Source organism: Alligator sinensis, unplaced genomic scaffold (genome assembly GCF_000455745.1).
Source record: "Alligator sinensis unplaced genomic scaffold, ASM45574v1 scaffold768_5, whole genome shotgun sequence".
Lineage (NCBI taxonomy): Eukaryota > Metazoa > Chordata > Crocodylia > Alligatoridae > Alligator > Alligator sinensis.
This window is the reverse complement of record NW_005841991.1, coordinates 12,634-33,306: the sequence shown is the minus strand read 5'-3', so window position 1 is coordinate 33,306 and position 20,673 is coordinate 12,634. Positions and strand designations below refer to the sequence as shown.

General features: G+C 45.3%; 1 protein-coding gene and 1 non-coding gene across 8 annotated transcripts in view; one reads left to right on the top strand and one right to left on the bottom strand.

The window, feature by feature from the left end:
- RAD51B (RAD51 paralog B) overlaps nucleotides 1-20,673 on the top strand; it is a 680,193-nt gene that overhangs the window by 652,715 nt on the left and 6,805 nt on the right. The window lies entirely within an intron of this gene.
- Nucleotides 17,862-18,025, bottom strand: LOC112549899. Its single transcript, XR_003093522.1, has one exon. It is a non-coding gene; the product is annotated as a U1 spliceosomal RNA (small nuclear RNA).

Sequence of the window (20,673 nt, the reverse complement as noted above, 5' to 3'; positions counted from 1 at the left end):
TCAACATTTCACCCACATGTTTTTCAAGAGACTGCCAGTGCACCCAACCAGTGAAACCAATGATAAGTGTTACACATCAGAACAGCTCCCATTGGCCTGCCTAACAATTTCTGTTTGCCCTCCCCTTGAGTGGTTAGACGGGTGGGCAAAATATGGCCTGCAGGCCAGATCCAGCCATGGCCACTTTGGTCAAACACCATTTCCCAGCAGCTGTGGCAGCGGCTTCTTCTGGCTGCCGCTGCCGGACCCAGCCCTACTGCCTGGGCACCCGGGCCATCTGCCCCACACCCACTACCGGGGTGGGACCCATGCAGGCAGGATGCATGGCCGGGTGGCTGGGATCAGGTCTGGAAAAAAGTGGAGTTACTGTTAGGTCAAGTGAGTAACTGCCTGTGGACACCAGGGGTGCAGAGAGAAGTGACAATTTTTGCCTGATCTGGCCACAAGAAACAGTTTATAGCTGTAACCAAACACAAGTGCACAGCTGCGAACAGCTTAAAAATGGCAGATTGAGTTAAAATCTGACCCCTCATTGCATGAGTTATAGATAAAAACATTTCAAAATGTAGCATCTTTTGTAACTTGTGTCTGGGCAGCTCCCAGCCTGTCACTGTTTTCAGAATGGGAGGGGGGAAAGGAGTAAAGGGAGTTTGTGGGTTTTTCATTCCCCCCTTGAGGGAGGGCCAGGGGGCTCCAATACACCCACTCTACCCTTCAGCACCAGCTGGGGAGCCCCCGAACTTCGCTCCCTCCGCTACCTTTCTCCCCACTGTTCTGAAAACAGCCAGTGCTGACAGAGGGCCTGGCCATTGCTATGGGAACCTGGCTGCAGGCTCCCAGGCCCCGTTAGATTCCCCTCTTCCCTGGTACCAACACTGAACTTCTGTTTGGTCTGGGGTAATGTAACTCAGAACGCTTTGCAAAAATTGTTTTGAGTTCCAGCTTGGAGCTGCACTTCTGTCCGTACCCCTTGGTTCAGCCTGGGTCCAGGAACACCAAAAAGCTTCAAGAACAGTCATCCTTACCAGATGACTAGTCCCCAGATCCATGGGCACAAGAAGCATACGTGACTTTCAGCCACCCGCCAGGGTTATCTGAACAAACTTCTCAGCCTTTTAATGCCCTTTTTCAGTTTGTCTTTATTGACATACATCTGAGCTGGAAAACATCCTCGCCATTTACCCTGCAAGTTTCTGTTTTTATCTTAAAGTTCCTATAAGTCAAATGTTGTTTGGGGGTTGAAGGAGAACGGGCTCCTCCTACTTTCCTTTATCTATTCCACAAACTAAATGATTATTTTGAAATCGATAAAATTCTGTCAGTGTCCTGCTCAGGAAGAGCCTAGTGCACCAACCATCTTTTATTTGTTTGGTCTTCTCCCCTGTGTGCACCTTTTGAGAAAGTTGAAGTGGAACTGGGCTGAATCAAACCAGTCTCCATTCACAAGCTGATAGGAGATTGGCTAGGGAGCTACTTACAGAGCATATCTACACGTGCACTTTAACGCACAGTAGCCTATTCTACTGTGCATTAAAACACCATGGCAAAAGTAGTGTTAATACGCTAATGCGCAGTAGAATTAGTCTGCTGTGGATTGGGTCACTAAAAAGGCATTTGCTTTTGCAACTACACGTTAGGGCAGCCGAATGTGCCTTTATGTAGTACCTCATATTACAGGTACTAAACTTAATGTGCAGTAGTAAAAGTGCATTCATGAACATGATGCACCCACAAACACACAAAAAATACCAGTGGGTGCCTAGCTACTCTGACCCATGTTGTATAGTAAATGTTTATATCCAGCTCCTTCCTGGAAACTCTACTAGTGTTTTGCTTGTCACTTCTGAGCCAAAATGCTCCCAAGGCTGGACACGCAAAAAATGAAGGGCTTTTGCTCCTTTCTAGTGCCCCCAGACAAATCCTCAAGGGAAGGGCAGGTACAGGCCTCTGAAGGTGGCAGCCATTGTTGTTCTTCCAAAATCAAATGCCCCAACTGGGCAGATAGAATCCACACATTGAGCGATAATAGCAGGCCATGGCTCATAGATTTTGAAGCTGATATCTGACACCATGCAAAAGAGAGAATGCTAGACGGCATGCTGCCGTCTAGAAGAGCGGCAGCATGCTCCAGCAGTATCCCAAGTTCCTGCACGCAGCTGCCCTTGCCGTGCTCTGGCGGATAGTGTGCCACACTTCTATGCTAGTGGCATGTTCGCCAAGCTGCCAGAGGGTGCAGTCAGTGCTGTACCACAGTCCTGAAGGCTGCCATTACTGCCCTGCTTCTTGCAGTTTGCATTCATTGCCACACTCACGAGTACTACCCTGTTCCCTTGGTCTGAATCCCAAGCTCCATAGTCCACATACTAATAGCTGTGTGGTAAGGTACTGAATTCTGAATGGCCTTCTGGCATCAGCACACAGAGGGGACCACAGATCCTTAGATTGATTGCTTGTAAACCAAAAAGCATATTAAAAAAAGAGAGATAAAAATAGATGGGGAGCCTGGGGACCGGAAAGGCAGCCAGCAGAGATTAGACACACTGCTGGTTGACTCATCCAACTCATTTTATTGCAGCTCAGTTCTAATAACGGCTGTATTATTTCAGCTTACGTGCAGCGAGCCGACATTTGTTTTGCATTGAAGCGTTTGCCCATAAATGCTCTACATCTTTCAGTTCTCCCCTAGTTTCTCAAAATTTCAGATTTTACAGAGGAGAGGAGATGGCTCCAAAAGGGAATTGGCCAAATCCTCAGCTGGTATAAATCAGCAAAGCTCGATTAGCTTTAACAAGCTGTGTTGATTTATGCCAGCTGAATCTGTCCTGAGATGTGCCCCGCTTCCCCTTCCCATGCAAATGTTTAAGAAGAGAAGCTTCCATTTCAGTAATGGATGTAGAGCTGGGTAAAGAGTATCGGAGAGGTGTGGTGGCAGAGCAGATGAGGTGTCTTCCTCTCCAAAAGTATAAGTTCAAGCCCTGCTCCAGAATCATGCCAAAGGTCAGCTCTAGTTAACCCAGCTGGAAAGGGATAGTTGGTCATTCAGGCTGGAGACTCAGTGACAACCAGGCATGTTAGTCACGTCTCTCCATTATGTACTATGAGCTATAGAAACTGGGAATTGAAGTCTTCTGCTTAGTTCCAGACTGGGTACAATACAGGGAATTGGGATGCAAATATGTCAACACATGTGGCTCAGCTTGTTCCATCTGTGTCCTCTTTTCCAAGACTGCCAAGAAGAACCACTTGTGCCGCTTGTAACATGGGTACCTGACCATTGTGAACTGGACTAAGACCACCCAATCATTTAAAGAGGCCACCAGCTACGCACTAGATAATTTTTAGTCACTAGCAATTTGGGCTTCTTAGCTGAGAAAAAGAAGTGTTTGTCTTTTATTACTAACCCTTGAGCCATCCAGTCTCTCTCTTGTTAATAAGTTGCTGCTGTGTTGCTGTTTGCTTTCCTTTGGATTTTGCTGTGATTTTAAATGAGAAGTTTATTTACATGTTGGCCTCCTTGGTTTCTCTTCAAATGCTGTGAAGTGTAGAGCTTCTGCAATACTGAAAAGTGCCATTATCTTCCCTCCTTTGGTTTGGATTAAAAAAAACCCGACAAACTAACCCCTTCCATGCCCCTTCCCCCCCCCTCCCCCCCCCCCAAAAAAACAACCTTGTGACTTTAAATTGTGTCTTGTCTTTTTATTGTGGAAGTTGTGTGATAATAGGCTTTAACACAGGGCCAGCCTGTGTAACTCTTGATACATCCCGCCACAAGTGTGGTACAGTGACTCTATCTAAAATTGGACAAAAGCACCCACCCTGGGCTATAACCTCACAGCCAAAGAGAGGGGTCAAGCTGGCGTATATTTATTTCTACAAATGTGTAAAGATAAATTCATTCCAGAGCTATTCTGTTAATGTCAGTCATTTTCCACCAAAGATGAATTGGCCCATTTTTTTCCTTCATAAGTTTATTGTCAAAGTTTTGCATTTCTGGTGTCAGTAATTCACAGGAATAAATGGTGAGGGAACAGCAGGTATGTGTGGGCTAGACAGAAGTGTGCGTCTGAAGTGAGTGAGAGCTCCTTAAGAGGTGAAGTTGAGAAGGAAGCATGTGGGAAAATGGGACAAAGTAGGAATGCAGTAGGGGAAAAGGAAGCCACAGTACAAATTAAAGATTGCGAACAACAGGGCCAGATGCCAGGAGCCTCAGAAAAAAAACATCGATTAGCCCGACTGTTTGCTTTACTATATAAAAACTGACCTCCTTGAGGAACTCTTGGCTTTGGCCTCTTGGGCATTTGAGTACGTGCAGGGGAACCACTGCCATCCTGATGGTAATAGAAATATACAAAAAAGGCTCTTCTGCCCAGTGGATTTCCAGTCAAACCAGGTGCAAACGTCTTTCCTGGCAAGAGCTCTGGCCACATCAAGATGACAGCAACTTGCTCTTTATCCAACCAAGCAACTTCTTTAGATTTTTTTCTCCAAATTACCGTAATAATCCCAGTCCCACTAGCCGTGTGTGTGTGTTTGGCTCTTCTTTTTTTCATAGTCTTACTGTCAAGTTTTGGCTGATTTGAGCGATTTACAGGAATAAATGAAGAAGTAATAGCATGCTTATATGCATCCATAACGAGCAATACAAGTGTGACTCATGAGCAGTCATACCGGGATTGATGGAACCCAGAGACTGTGCGCCAGATCTGACTCTGCACCCAAAAACCGTGGTGAAACAAAGGTGGTGTTACACCACTGCTAGGGGCTCTGGGTTATAGTCCACCTTGTAACCAAGCTGCCAGGAGCCGTTATGGTCCATGTGGCCCCATGGGTAGTTGGGATTAAATAAAACATAAGAATAGTCCAGTCATTCCCCCTTCCCTCCAGGGACCAGTGCCAGCTTCCTGGGCAAGGGGCCCCTCTGGTAGGTGAGATCCCCCATCAGATATAGAGGTAAGAGACTTTCCTCTTCATTAGGGAAATTCCACTGCACAAAAGTGCCATAGAACAAGTGTTAATCAGGCCCAGTATGCTTTGTAGTAGGTAAAATCATCCTTAATTGAATATGCTGCACCATCTGCTACTCTTCACAGTCTTTTTTCCTCAACTGCTCATTTCATGGAGACCTTTACTGGGTGGTATTTTTCTAACTACTGTGCTTCACTGAAAGGGAGAGGGAAATACTAGAGTTACAGTGGGTATCTATGGACACCTAAAACTTGTCTGGCATGTGCTTGATGGCCTTTCCCTAATTTTTGAAGCTGAACAATTGTATCCTGGATGCATTGTGAATGAGCCTTGTCGCAGAGCTGGTCTGAGGAGGCAGACAAAGAGCTTGCATAGAATTAACTTTTTTATTTCAAAGCTTCCAGCAGCAGTTCTCTCCCTTTTATTTGCCCGGCTGTTACCTGCTTTTTAAATCCTGCCGTCCTCCATTCCCGAACTGCAAGGCAGCTGTAGGGGTGGTCTTGCTTGTGAATTCTGCTTGCACAATTTAATGAACTAATATAAACTTTAGCATAAAGGAGCACTAGGTGTTGCAAATAACACATAATAGTAACCTAGCAGGAACTGAATGCACCCTCTCTCTTCTCTTTTAAAATGAAATGGCTCAGAGCTCTTTGCTGTTGCATATTTGTAACATTTGCAAAACCTTTTAGAAATGTGGTGTACTGAATTTCACAAAACCCCTGTGACGCAGGGGATCATTGTCCCCATTTTGCAGACAGCAAAATAGAGAGCCTCCTTGCACAAGGCCTCAGAGAGGATGTAGGTTTAGAATTTGGGTGTGCTATTACCTACAGCTCGAAGCTCAAACCCTGAGGGCAGGCCAATGTATAATCCACGGAGGAATCCTCTCACACCCCCCCTTACTAGAAACCTGGAGTAAAACAATCCAAGTATAGTTATCTCAGCAGCCCAAAGCTTCTGATCTATGTAGAATTATTTTACACATTGAAGTATATTCAGAGAGCAGCCTGGCTGACATTTCTCAAAAGGATTTCATATACTGTATATAATACCAAAACAAACAGTGCTGAGATAGGCACAAAATGTACACGTAGAAAGCTTTTCTACCCTCTCTCTCTGCACGTACTTGGGAGGCTGGGGCCAGATGAAGATAACCTGCAGCTGCCTGGGGCCCAAACTATCTGAACAGTTGAGATTCTCTGTGTTAAAAGAAGCATTCCAGTGTCTTCACTTAGGAAGCAAACAGTGATTTTAAGCTAAAATGGAATAAAATCCCTGAAGCAAGCTTAATTTAGGAATGTGAGGGCACAGTACCAGAACAGAGGAACATCTCTAAAAAAGGAAGGAAGGACACAGAATACTTTGCACTAAAATGACACCTTTCATCCAAAGTTTTCAGAGGTGTTCAAAACTATTAATAAAACTGTGCAGTACCTCCTGTGGGAGGATGAACTCTCTCTGTATTACAGGCTTGGAATCCAAGGCACTGCACATCATTCAACTCCTGCTTAAAACAGTGGATTTATACCTTGGATGGAGTTGGCTCAGAGAATGTAACTTATGCAAGGTCACGTAACAAGTCAGTGACATGGCAGGGAATAGATACAGGCAGTCATTGGACTTACAACACAACTGGCTCCTGAAAACCGCGTCTTAAGTTGAAATGTAGTAACTTTGTTCCTATGGGAAAATTGGTTCTATGTTATAAATGGGGGATTGGTTCCTGAACCAAGGCCTGATACCTTATTTTCACCAAAAATAACCCAGAATTTTGTACTCAATCAATTATAGATGAGAAATATAGCTACATGAATGTATTTATATTGTAAATAGCAATCATATTGATTTGGAAGGACTTCTTGGAGGTTACTTTGCTGGACTTTTTGAAGGGCTCTTGGTTGGACTTTTTGAAGGGTTCTTGTCTGGAGTCTTTTCAGGAGTCTTGGCTGCAGGTTTTTCTGGAGTCTTGTCTGCTTTCTTAAAGAAAGTGTCCAAGGAAGTTTGACCAGATGTTCTCTAGAGAGATGGGTGACCCAGCAAACTTGTTTGCTTGCATGGTATCGTATTGGATCAAGAATCATAAAGTTGAAACTGACGTCAACAAGTTGAAACAGAGTGGCAATTTATAAATGTCGTAAGTGCTCTTCATTGCAACTCGAAATGTCTTAAATCGAGGATGCCTGTACTGAGATTCAGCCCTGGTGTGACTGTTGATTTCAGTAGAATTATAACAGGGGTAATATGGGCCTCAACCATTCTGATTCCCCTCTTTAACTGCTGAACAACACAGCAAGTCTTTTTACTCCTGTTGAATAGACTAATCAGGGTTTTAGTGAAGGGTGGGAGCAAATCAATCAAAATGCTTCTCAAATATGAGAAAAATTTGGAAGTGTTTGTGTACAGGTTAAGTTGCTTCTGCTTGAATTTCTTTAGCTGAAGTGAAAGATGAGGAGAGACGTTTTAGGGAAGGAATGTGTGGGAGTAAAAAATGAAAGCAGAGTGGGGCTGAAACCCTAGAAACACACCACTGCATGACGGAGTGCAACACATGGAACCTGCTACTTAACTAGTGATATTCGTGCAGCCAGAGTTCAAACCATATTAATGTAGCCAAAATGCTGGCAGCCACACATTAACCAATCATTGAAAAATGAAATATTAGGTCTTTGTGAACATAGGAGTACTATATGCAGTGTAACTATTTCCTTCACAGGCTTTTTTTTGTGCTGGCATTTCTGAAATCAACAGCCTGTCGTGTTCCAACACAGCCTGAAAGGAGATATATAGAATTGCACATAGCAAGAAAAAAAAGAATGAAAAGGAGACAAGTTTCTGTACAGCTCATATAGCGCCTGTTTCTGTATGATACCTTTCAGCTTGAAGGATCCCAAAGCCCTTTGCAGGTACATAGACATGAATCACTACCCCATGGCTGAAGTGCAACCACCTCTAGACTGGAACACAGTTGTGTTCAGTCATCCCTGAGTGCTTAAGGTGCTTACTAGGAATCTGCTCTGTTGGCTCTGGTTCCAGCTGGCTATGCATAACAGTGCCAGCAGCACCCTACCCAGACTCTCTCTAGAAAGGGTCAGCCCATAAAGGTACCGTCCCCATTACCACATCTTCCCTTCCAAGCCAAAGCTTAGAGAAGCAGTACTAGTAAAGCACACAGTTACAAATGCCTGTGACCTAGCTAGTAACTGAACAATGTTCAGTGAGTCTGTGAGGGGCCCTGTGCCATTGCTAGGACTTGCAGGGTGTGCGGGCCGGGAGCGGTCCGAGGCTTTCGGGGGCATGCGGCGGGCTGTGGCCAGCAGCCCTGGCACGTGGGTTGAGGAATTTGGCACAGCGGACTAGAATTAGGCACGGACGCGTAGAGGTTGATTAAAGATTATTTTACTTGCACCGTAGATGGTTGCGGTGCAGGCAGGAAAACTTGCTTGCGTTGCAGTTACAGATAGAAAAGAAGAAGAGCGGACAAGAGTTCTAACCGCGAACTCTGGTCCAGGGCCGGCTGAGAGCTCTAGAACCGCGAGCCCATCGAATCAACCGGATGAAATAACCCAAGAAGAGCTCTGGATACCACGATGAGAGTCCGAAAGGTGACTCTCCATGAGCGCGCAGGGAAGGGTACGTCGAGGGATCAGGCAGCGACGGGGAGGGGCTAGAGGGTGATCAGGGCCCTATAACCTTCTTAAACGCTTAGAGTTCTTCACGAGATGTGAAGTCCTCCTTCTCCTCCTCCAACTTGGGCGGAAACCGCTCAAGCCTCTTATACGGCTAGCAAGCCAATCGCTAGCCGCCACGTGGGAATAATTTTAGAAACAGCCAATAGTGGGACACAAATTTACATACGGGTGGCGGGAACTCCTTTGCACCAGGGTTTTCTCTATGCAACTGAGAATTGCACCGCGCAAAGAAAGCTCCTCGTGGTGGGAAATAATTCTGCAGTGCCGAAGCACACACAAAATCATACCCTTTGGGTCATGACACAGGGCTAGAATATCAGGTGGTGGGAGGTGACAAGTTACCTTGTTGGGATCATTGTGCCCTGGGGCTCTGTTGACTCAACCTATTGTAATGATTCCTTGCTTGCCTGAGATCTCCTAGGGCAGAGGAGGATCAACCCATGGGCCACATATTGCCTGCAGAGCCATAACTTCTAGCCTATAGGGCTCCCGTGTCAAAAAATTTGATGGCAGGAGAGCAGTGACAGGTAATGTTGCCACCCGTCCCCACTGCCAAATTTCCAAGCTCCACAGGGCCAGGCCATGCCCCTTCCTGCCCATGCGGCTGGATTGGGGCTGAGCCACATCCCCTCCCTACTCAGGAGCCAGATTAGGGTCTGCCTCACCAGCGCACACACAGGATCAGGCTCACTGGATGCATCCGGCTCATGGACGAACTTGGCACCATTCATCTGACCTGAGAGGGAAAAAGGTTGGGCTCCACTCACTTGATGGGCAACACTAGACTTAGAGATGAATTTGTCCCTCTCTCCTGGGATGTGGAGATGTTGCCTTGTTCTCTTTATTATGGAACAATCTGGAATAACCACCTCTAAGCCCGGTGTAAACTCTCCTATAATAATATCACTCCAGCTTGTGACCATTGCTTATCAGGACAGAAACACATAGTGTCATTTTTATGAAATTGTAGCAGCTCCTGGAATACTTAATCTGTCCCTTTATGTTTCCGCAAGTCCCAGTGAGCGACATCAGTTTCTAATAATGTGCACATTGTTGTTTTCAGTTGAACAACACATCAGTAGGTGCTACCCTCTAATTCAGCAGAGCTAGATATGGATCAGTCTGACTCTGCACCTTTTTTCAGTAGGTGTGTTAATATTTTGGCATCATTTTCCACCAACCCATTTGAACCCATGGCCATTGGGCATCTTTTTGCAAAAGTGTTCTCAGGTTCATATATCAAGCATGTAGATTAAGTACAGATTTCCTTACATACTTCACCGTTCCAAGGAAACATTGTGCCTCCTTTCCTTGTCTATTAAGGCATGTTAGTGATGGGATTGCTTTAATCAATGTTACTATAGTCTACCCATCCACCTTGCTGTGTTAACCCCTCACAGACTTATGTTATTTCCACTGTGTGGAATTATCATTTTTTGTGTTGTGTGTTTAGAAGCTCTGTTTTTTTCCAAAGCTCTTTAGACTAGTGGTTCTCAACCTGTTTAGAGTCGAGGGACCCTTTGATAGATCTGAAGCACCCCTTAATAGACTTGAGGCACCTATAGGAAAATGCCAGCTCTTAGTTTTCACTTGTTTTGTTGACTAGAGAAAATAATAGAGCAGTTCATCTGTTGCAAAGACCAGAACAGTTCAAAAAGTGTTTAACACTGTGGATTCTTATTTGAAAACTCTGGATTTACTTTGTAAATTATGTTTGCATACCTAATAGTGCTAACATTGCAAGGCACCCCATGGCACCCTGGAAAGAATCTCAAAGCAACCCAGGGTGCTCTAACACCCTGGCTGAGAATCACTGGCTTAGACCTTCTGGCCATGCCCTTTTGCTGATTTTTCCCAGATCAAAACATCATTGCTGTAAACATTAGTATTCCCTGTGGCATCAAAATTTTATTATAATTTTAATGAAATGCCTTGAGTGTCAATCGCAATCCATAGCAGTTTGCAGAAGTGCTTTCTCCCAAAGGTGCTGTTGAATATGCAGAAATGTACGTTCTGTTTTTTGAGAGCACCTGCCAGAACCCTCCTGATGCATGAAGCATACAGAAATATTTGGCATAGGCCATTGTTTCCAAAGATTTTTCCCCATGTAGGTAGTGGAGAATGTTTCCCTTTTACATTTTTAGGTTATTCCTTTTAGGTCGATGCATAAGCTAAGGGTATTATATTTTATTTTATAGTGACCCATACACATCACCACTCTGGTTTCTGAACTCACTTGATGATTCCCAGAGATATAAGCCTATTCAGATTCTCCTTTAGCTTCTGCCTTGGGGAAGGGAAACTTGGCTGAGTTGCAAATTTTGGGACACCCTCAAACTCTTCAACTCTTTGATCCTTTCCCCCTCCAACGACCATGCTTTTTTAATGAGACCAAATCTTAACAAACTCTTAATCCAATAGCTGGCATTCTTTTTTCTCTTGCTATAACAAGTTATGCATTTTCCCATCTGTTATTTACCTGTTTAAACCCTTCACCTCCAATCATTATGCTTTTTTAATTGGAGTTAATAACACTGTGTGGCAACACGTTGTCTTGTGCACCAGTGTCTTACTTAATATTAGCAAATATTGCATTTGCTTTCAGGACGGCAATCTAACAACCTTCTATTGCCACACTGTCCATTACTCCTATGAAGAATTCATCTGAACTAGTGGTGCTGTCATCATCTTCCCCATTTTTTAGGCAGTGCACACTTTTTCTTGGGCTTGCAAGTCAAAGTGCTGTACTCCATTACATTTCTACCATCTTTCCCTGCCTGTCCATTATTGTGTTGTTTGTCAGAGTGCATACAGATCAACCTGTTGTTTTTGCTGGATGTCAAATTTGAGAACCACGTATCTTTCTGCCATCATGTCTTTTGTAACATTTTGGATTCTCTATTGCATGTTCACTGTCACTCCTCATAAGCTTGCTTCCAGGCAGGGTGACTTCTTTTGCTTGGTTAAACCCTTTGTCCAGAATGAATCTATTGGGAGGTGGCCCAGAATTCCCCTTGCGGTTTTATTCCAAATCAAAATCATGATCTGATTTGCTATGAAGAACTCTCAAATCTTAAAACTTCCTCTCTCCTGTGGCTTCACCTTTATTTTGCACTCCCATTTAAACTTGTATCACTCATATATTTCATTCTTAGAATGAGTACAACACTCTTCAAATTTCTTTGGTGTAATTTAGTCTCCTGGTTGTTAGTACGTAGGACTACTTGCTGCCTGCCTACCAATGCCTGTTGCTTGCATATATGGAGTTGAAACTATCTCCAGTTGTTTGCCACATTTCCAGAGAGTTTCTTTTCTAGTAGGACTTCTAACTCATCCTTCTTCCTCACAGAGGATTTCTTAGTTCTTTTTTATTCCCGGTACTACCACATAGTATTCAAGGATCTCTCACAGCTGAAGCGCTATCTGCTTTCTTCTGTTGCTGTTTTCCACAGAGGGTTCCAGCCGTCTGTGAATACTACCAACATGTGGCATCCCACCCAGATTCTGTTTGACAATTATATAGGGTTACCAAGTATCAAAAAAGGGGACACCTGTGGGAGGGGGAGGAAAGAGGGCAGGGGCATATGACTGGGGGTGGGGGGGAGGAGAGGAGGGCAGCAATATGCCCGTGCCCTGCCTCTGACCCTCATTCCTAAGCCCCAGCCCCCCCTCACTCCCAACCCACAGGCCCCTGCCCCCCAGCCCTGCCAGTGCCCCTCACTCCTGACCCAAAGCCCCCTGCCCCCAAGCCCTGCCGGTGCTCCTCACTCCCAATCCACAGCCCCCTGGCCCCCTCAGCCCCGATGGTGTCCTGCATTCTGGACCACGGCCCCTTGATCCTCCAGCCCTGCTGCCCAAGCAGCTCCCACATTGCACATGCGCGATCACACCCAGGGCTGTCTCTGGGGGGTGCAAATCGGGGCAATTGCCCCAGGCCCCGTGCTTTGGGGGGACCCCCATGGACAGTGCCGTACAGGCCCTGCCACAGCTGCTGTGCGCCGCCAGCTCTGCCACGGCTGTCACCCACCCCCCCCGGCCCCACGGGCTGATATGCCCTGGGCCCCGCACACCCCTAGGGACAGCTCTGCACACACCCACACCCACACCCACACGGTGTCTCTACCTGGCTAGGGCCCCCATGGGGAGCATGTGACACCCGACCTTGCCTGCTGGCGTTGGCTCCGATTTTAAAAACCCATCCGGACACAAGGACTGCGGTTCCAAAAAGAGGACATGTCCGGGAAAACCTGGATGTATGGTAACCCTAGAATTTTAGGCCTTAAAGGCATAGTCCTCTATACCACTGGGGTGACAATTCTGTACCAGGTACAATAGTGTGGTACCATTTTTGACGGTAGAGGAAAAAGAATGTCACCAGTTGAAACTATGGGAAGGAATTTTATCTTAGTATGTGCAGTAATCACTGATATTGGGATTAAGTTCCCCAAAATTACCCAGGCCATCCCTATGAGGGCCAGCAATTAACCATTATGATATTTGAATAATATTCTGTATTTCTCTATAATATTGTGCAGCTCTCCATCCCAGGAGCTCTCCACACATTCATGAACTTAGTCTCACAACAGACCACTCTTTTCAAGCATTAAGTGAAAGAACGTGTAGTATCTCTGCATCAAGGGGTAACTTAAGGTTAAGGTAAAAACAGTGGATCCTGCCTCATTAAGGAAACAAGGGCAGGAAAAAATATCCAAACTGGTAACCATAGAAATATTATGGATTCTTTGGAAATAATGTTCTCATGAGCAATTCCCTTTGTTTACTTTGCTCTTCTCTTCTCCAAAATTCAGTACCACTTGAAGAACTCTCTTTCATAGTCATCAAACCTGGGGCCACGTCCTGCATATTTTAGCCATGCAGGCAAGAACCTGTGAAGTTACTGAGGCACCAGTGATGTGGAAAGCACACATTTCCACATGTGGAAATGAGGACGAGACCTTAGCAATACACCCTTTGACTTCACTGGTATCAGGACTATATCCTTTATCTTTCTGCTTGCATGGAAAGCAGCAGGCACAGCACTGTCTGTTTTAAAAGCATTACCCAAGACAAGCAAGAAGATTATCTAGGGTTGGTTTATTTTTTTATTTGAAGAGAACTCAGTTTAAAAGGAGCACATAAAGTTAACAGGCCAGGTTCCTCCTCACACCTTCTGGTCCCACTGCTGCTGGGCCAAATGCTGCAGTCCCTCCTAATATTCGCAAATCCCACTGGTGTTTTGCAAGAAGATCCTACTTGTGCTTCTTACAGTATCATAATTTACTGTTAGAGGGGATGAACTCTGCATCTGTGTACAGGGGTTGCACTAGATGACCCGTGAGGCTCCTTCTAGCCCATGTTTCTATAATATGGGGATCAGCATATTATAGAGACAAGATCCTGCCATTAGGATTCCTATCCAGTTGTCCCCTAGATTTCAGAGTGGAACTGATTTGTAGTTCAGTTTCTGGCCCCTCTCTACTGACCTAGGAAGCCCACCAATGCAGACTCCCACAGCAAGCAACATTTAAAGCCACACATTCCCTTTTTGTTGGGAGTACCATATGTCAGGTCTCATAGTAACTTACACTTACAGCAAAGTTATTACGAATTATGAGCATACAACAGCCATATAAAAATGCAAGAACCCAAGGAGGCCCCTGGTTTCCTTAATGGAATTAGTTTTTCCTTTATGAATTCCAGAGTCAAATGTTGTAAATGTTATTCACATACTCCCTCCTCTCAGCAAAAAAGAAATATCTGCTAGACACATGTTCTGAGCTAGAGAAGATATGACGCGAGTCAAGAGCCTGGAAGGCTGAAAGGAATAGATGGGGGAGAGCTATGCAGCCCTTGATCTTTGTAAGATTTACTGCCTTTGCCTCTTGCAAAGATCTTTTTTTTTTCCTGGAAAATTGCTAGCTTCTAGCAATTTAATTTTTTTTTTTTGGCCAGGGCAGTAAACAAGAACTTTGAAGCGGGAAGGAAGCCAAGAGAAAGTCAGGCCTGTTAGTCACGCAGCTGTATTTCCTGTCACAAAGGACCCCAGTTGAGTAATCGCTCAAAATATGCTTGTTATTTTTTCCCTATTTTATTTAATTCAAGCCTGCCAATATCTATAGTAAAGAAACCAGAAAAAGTCTCTGTATCTCAGAGGGGGAAAATGACGGAGAAACAGACACAACTTTTCACATTATTTCCTTTCTCTGCTTTTAATGAGCTGAATACTTTTCAGTCACTTAAGAAGAATGCAAGCAGTGCAAAGTGGATCTGGGCCTCAGTATATTTCATAGGAGAAAACTGGCAATTTCAGGCAGTATGGTTAGAGAAGGGGACTCCTGGGTTCTGTTTCCAGGTGCTGCCACCAACTAACTCCATTGCCTAGGGTCAAGCCACCTATCAGTGTCTCCACAATTCTCTTTAGCCATAACTAAAATACAGATAATAATACCTATTTTATAATGCTGTTGTGAAGCTTAATTAATTGGGCTAAGTACAGACAACCAAAAAGCCTGAGGCTGACTCAATTCAATCTTTACAGGTTAGTCTAAGCTGCATAGATTGAACTGATAAGCAAGTGAAAAGACATTCACTTTTGATTCCAGAAATGCAGCCACATGCCTGCAGTGGCCCAGATGAGAAGCCGGGGGGTGCTAGATCCCACCTCCCTACTCTGCTGGAATAGACAGCTTGGGCCAAGGCTAGCCAACCCACCCTGCAAGGGGGTTGCTAGGTAAGTGCAAAGTCTCCTGGGATGCTGAGGGTGAGTTAACTTGAATTTGGAGGGGATCTGGGACAGAAGTTCAATAAACCGATTTAACCTAAATCAGTTAAGTCTGATACTGCATCCATCCAGGTTTATCTTAAATTGGTTTCGGACATTTTGAAAGTGGTTTATGTGCACTGAACTTCTGTTGTGTTACAGATTTAGACAGGTTTCTGATCACTTATACTAGCTCATGTGTAATTTCTGTCCTTAGCCTTAATGCTTATAAAGAGCTTTGGGATCTTCTAATGAAAGCTGCTATAGAAATATTTTCCTAGAGGGAAACTGGAAATTGAAGTCCAGTCAGTGTTTAACAGGAGACTGGAAAAAGTTTTTTATTTAATCAGTAGAATATTACTATGAACAGCTTATGAGAAAACCTGTGTGGGAAGAGATAAAATCAGGGATAATGGCATGAAATTAAGAAAGGAAAGACTTTCTGACCGTTAGCGTTGCTGCATTGTGGAATAACGTCCCAAAGGAAGTGGAGGAAGCATTATTTCTGGAGGCATTCTAAAGCAGACAAAACACTAACAGACTTCCAATAGGGAACAAACACCTGTGGCAGGGCACTGCGAGTTCCTGCCACGTTAAGGGCCTGGAGCTGGCAGCGGCTAGGTGCCTGATGAGGACAGCCATTTTGAATCTGGGGCTGCCCATATAAACAGGGAAGTTTTGCTGCCTGGAGCCCTGGCCAGAGGGCTGCTGGTATCATCTGGAGGTAAGGGAGGAGCTGTAGGGGATGGTCAGGAGGCTCTTGGTCCTGGGCATGACCTAAAACTGCACCGTGCCAGGAGTGGGTGGCCTGGTGGGGCTCCCAGTGGTGCGGGAGCCCCCAGGAAATACCAGGCCAGTTACCACCCCAGTGAAAGGTGGGTCGGGGTGCCTTAACCCCTAGCCCCCACAACCGGGTGGATTACCCCTTTGTAGGGTATGGAGGGGGGACCCCCAGAGAAAGAGAGTGAGGCCATAGCCTCAGACCTGTCTGGACTTCCCCTGACTGGTCAATGCTGGGGCCAGGACCAGAAGGGTCGAAGGGCTGGGGGCCCACCACGAGGAATGCCAAAGAGCTGCGTGCCTGGGGTTCTGACTGGCTGGGCGGTGGGTCAGGGCTAGTGAGCCAAAGGTCCTGGGGGGACCACACCCTGAAGGGGAAGCAGTTCAGGGAGCTATGCTGCCCAGGATGAAGGCGGATTAGGCCGCCAGAATGGAGGGATCATAGAGGGGTTCAACACTAGGATTATGGGGCCCAATGTGGGGGCCGGTGATTGTGAGATCATCTGGATGCCATCTGCGAGGCTTGGGCTGTGGTGTAGGGGAGGAATGGAGCCACAGATAGCGCCCCCTGGCATCAGGGCAAGAAATGGGCAGCCTCCCGCTTGATTAACATCTATTAAATAATTAACAACAAGGTGTGGTGGGCAATAAGGCAGGCGGTTAGCCCAGAAATAGGTGGGCGGGCCAGAGTGAGATCGGCCCGGAGCAGGCCCCTTGTTACAACACCCTTCATGTTTCAAGAGGGAGATGAGATAATTTAATAGGGCTTTTCTATTGCCAGATTGTGAAAGCCTAAAATGTTGTATTTTTTCCAGGCATTTGAAGAGATAATACCTCATTTCTCAATGAATGCGATATCAAAATGCTAACCCCCCATTATAATCCCCCCCTCCCCCCCAGCCAAATCAGTTCCAAATTCTGTTAGGCAAAGCCCAATAGTCAAGTTCCAAGTCTCAACTAAGCAGAGCTCAATCATTTACGTCCATGTGGCTCTACCACTGGGCAAGTATCCTCCTTCTCAGACCCATCAGTCTGAGGCTTCAAATACTCCTTAAATCTGTGGCAGGCATCCTACATGCAAGTCCAGGGCCCAGGGACCCTGGGGTTTGGTTAGGGTTACCATATTTCCAGGATCAAAAAAGAGGACACCTGTGGGGGGGAAGGGCAGAGCCTGGGGTGGTGGGGGGGAGAAGAGGTATGACTGTGGAGGGGACAGTAATATGCCTTTTCCCTGCCTCTGCCCCTCACTCTTAAGCCCCTGCCCCCCACCCCAGGCCTTCCAGTGTCCTTCACTCCCAACCCACAGCCCCTGTCCCCGCCAGCCCTGCTGGTGCCCCTCACTCCCAACCCAGAGGCCCCTGCCCCCCCAGCTTTGCTGCCCACATAGCTCACACATGCACATGCACATTTTCTGTCTCTCTTACCTAGGAGCAGCTTCCTGGGAGAAGGGGGGGGTGGTATGTGCAGGTCACATGACCCCTGGCAGCCAGTCATCTTGCCTGCTGCTCCCAGCCCCAAGCAACCAAGCTGCTAGTGCCCAGGAAAGCAGAGGCAAAGTAAAAACCTGGACATCTGCATACAAAAAACTAGAACTCATGGTTCCAAAATGCAAGCATTTTAAAAACTGCCCAGACACAAGAACAGGGGCCAAAAAAGAGGATGGGGGGAGGAAATCAAATAAGCAGTCCACCATTACCACAAAATTGTGCAGTCAAGTCCTGCCTATGGGGAAATTTGCAGGGGTCAGCATGCCTGGTATGCAAGGGACAGGCCTCACTCTGGGAAACCTACTGTTGTGATCATGGTATCTCCCCTGCCAGGTATCCTTCTCCACAAGAATAGGTTACTGCAGCCCATCTGAATAACTCCCCATTATAATCTACTCTGAAGTACTGCCTAGTGTGGCTAGGCCACCTATGAAGGGTGACCATGAGCCTATTTAAGGACATAGGCCAGCCAGTGGCTTCTGTCCCTCCCTATGGTTCCTGACTAGATGACCGTGTGAAAATGACTGCAAAGGGAAAAAATTCTGTTTGGGTGGCTATGTAAATATAGAGTTGATGATTATACTTTACACTACATAATAATACAGCTTCTTATACTGCACAAGAAATGGAGTTTACATTTGTGTGTAAATTACTGGTAATTTCATATAATTCTCTAATTTGCACGCATTCGGTATCTCCGATGTGTAATGGTTCCAAACCACAGCTTGTGAGCAAATGTGATTTATACAGCAATGTTAATCACAGTTTTCCAAAGCAGCAAAGTAGTGTAAACTCAAGTGGATGTGAGATTTACACAGATTTCTGTGAAGACATACAGTGAAAGGCAGTTTGTTCATTTTGTACAGCATGTTAAAATTTTAATTACTATGTATTTCTGCTGCACTGAAAATGAGATCCTTGTTCCTTTTTGCCCAAAGGTTGAAAATTACCTGCTTCCCTGCTGTGCAAAATATGCACATTCAGCTCCCCCTGAGCATACTCTAAGAGAGGCAATTTGTTCTATTTACATATGCAGTGATTTGTTTTGTGAGAGCAAATGGTCTTTTTATACCTCTCAATGACTCTGGATATGAATTTGGTAGGCACAGTTTAGGCAGCTATTAGGTGTTTGAGTTCTTTGCTCCAGGCATGAATTTATGTAAATAGTGAATTTACAAGTATAAAGCAGACTTTGGGATGTGTGAATATTCCTTATGTTATAGTCATATGCAGTTATGAGATACAAATCATATTAACACCTAATTTTATTAATTTTACCCCATCACTAGAAATAATTGATCATACTCAACCCTTTGCATTTTCAAACCAGTGCTTAAACTATAACTAATATCTATTTACCTCCTTATTTTAGGCACTTAAGATAGGCCCCATTATCATATAGTATCTGAGACTTCCTGTTCTTTACTCTCTGAGGTAGTTTAGTACTATTATCTCCATCATGTTGTAGGTGGGTTACTGACCCGGAGAACTTGATGACGTGGCCACTGTCACAGTCCATGAGGCTGATAAGAGTTACTCTGTTTTACAGTTGGGGAAACTAAAACTGAGAAATTACGTGGTGTGCCCAAAGATAACGTGTTTAGCACCAGAGAGGGATTGACAGGTTACCAGCTGCTGGGTAACTCTCTTGCTCTTGGGTTACTCTTTTGCTGTCTTCAATGAAGCAATGATGTTTGGTGTAACAAGCAGCTGAACCTTGCTGTGTTCAGTGCAATAGTAGTGAGAGGTGTGTGAAGAGAAATAGCCGCTTTATTAAGAACCACTCAACTGGGAAAACAGCATAATTCAGTGCACAAGACAATGGATTGCAACTCAGAGAACTTGAGTCCTTTTCCCACCCCCGCTATAGATCTTGTGAGACTTAAAGCAGGTTAATTCATTTCTACCCATCTCAGTTTTCCCATCCCATAACAGAACTTTGGCATCTATGGATATAAATTGCTATAGTTGTTCTCCAACTCTCGCTTAAGAGACTGGGATGATTTTCATTTACTTTAATAGAAACTGGAACTGGTGACCTTATGCATTGTCATTATTATTAATTCCATGAGAGTTTGATTCTTATAGTTCAAATGGTTCCATAAATTCTAGGCATTCAATTCCCTGGCATGCATATCAAGTGAATATGCATAACCAATGAAAGCACACAGTCAGAAATAGCACTCAGAACAATCTGTGAATGGCTAAGCAGTTACCCTTACAGAGAGGAAACTATTGCCCAGAAATTTTTGAGAGAAGGACATTACTTTCATTAGTGTTTGTCACACAGTACTTTTAGCTCCTGCTGACCTTTGACAACCATTCTGTTGTTTCAACAGTATGAACACACATTTTTGTACAGGGCAGAGAAAAGCATTTACCAAATTGCTTAAAGCCACTAAAATCCTGTAGCTCCAACTCGGGGGAGAAAGAAATAAACACTCCAAGAGGGTTTTGCAGTCTCTTAAGTGTTTGAACATGAAAGGCATAGAGAGAAGTGACAATTTTCTCTTGATCTGGTTGCAGAAAGAGGCCTGTAGTTGTGACCAAACACAAGTGCATGGCTGCATACAGCTTCAAAAATGGCTGATTGGGTTAAAATCTGAACCCTCATTGCATGAGGGGTCAGATGAAGACATTTCAAAACAGACTATCTTCTGTAACTTCTGTCTGCGCTGCCTGCCAGCCTATTGCTGTTTTCAGAATGGCAAGGGGGAAATGGAGTAGGAGTTTGGTTGGGGGGGGAGGGAGGGTTAGCCCCTACTGGAGGGGTGGGTGGGTGTATAGGAGCACCCTCAAGCAACTAGATTCCCCTCCCCACTGGAACCAACAGTGAATTTCTGTTTGGTCTGGGGGATGGTTGTAACTCAGAACCAGAGCTGACTCGGGGGGAGGGGGGGGCAAGTCGGGGTGACCGCCCCAGGCCTCATGCTTTGGGGGGCCCTGCGGAGCTGGGCGGAGCAGCAGTGGCACAGAGCTGGGCGGAGTG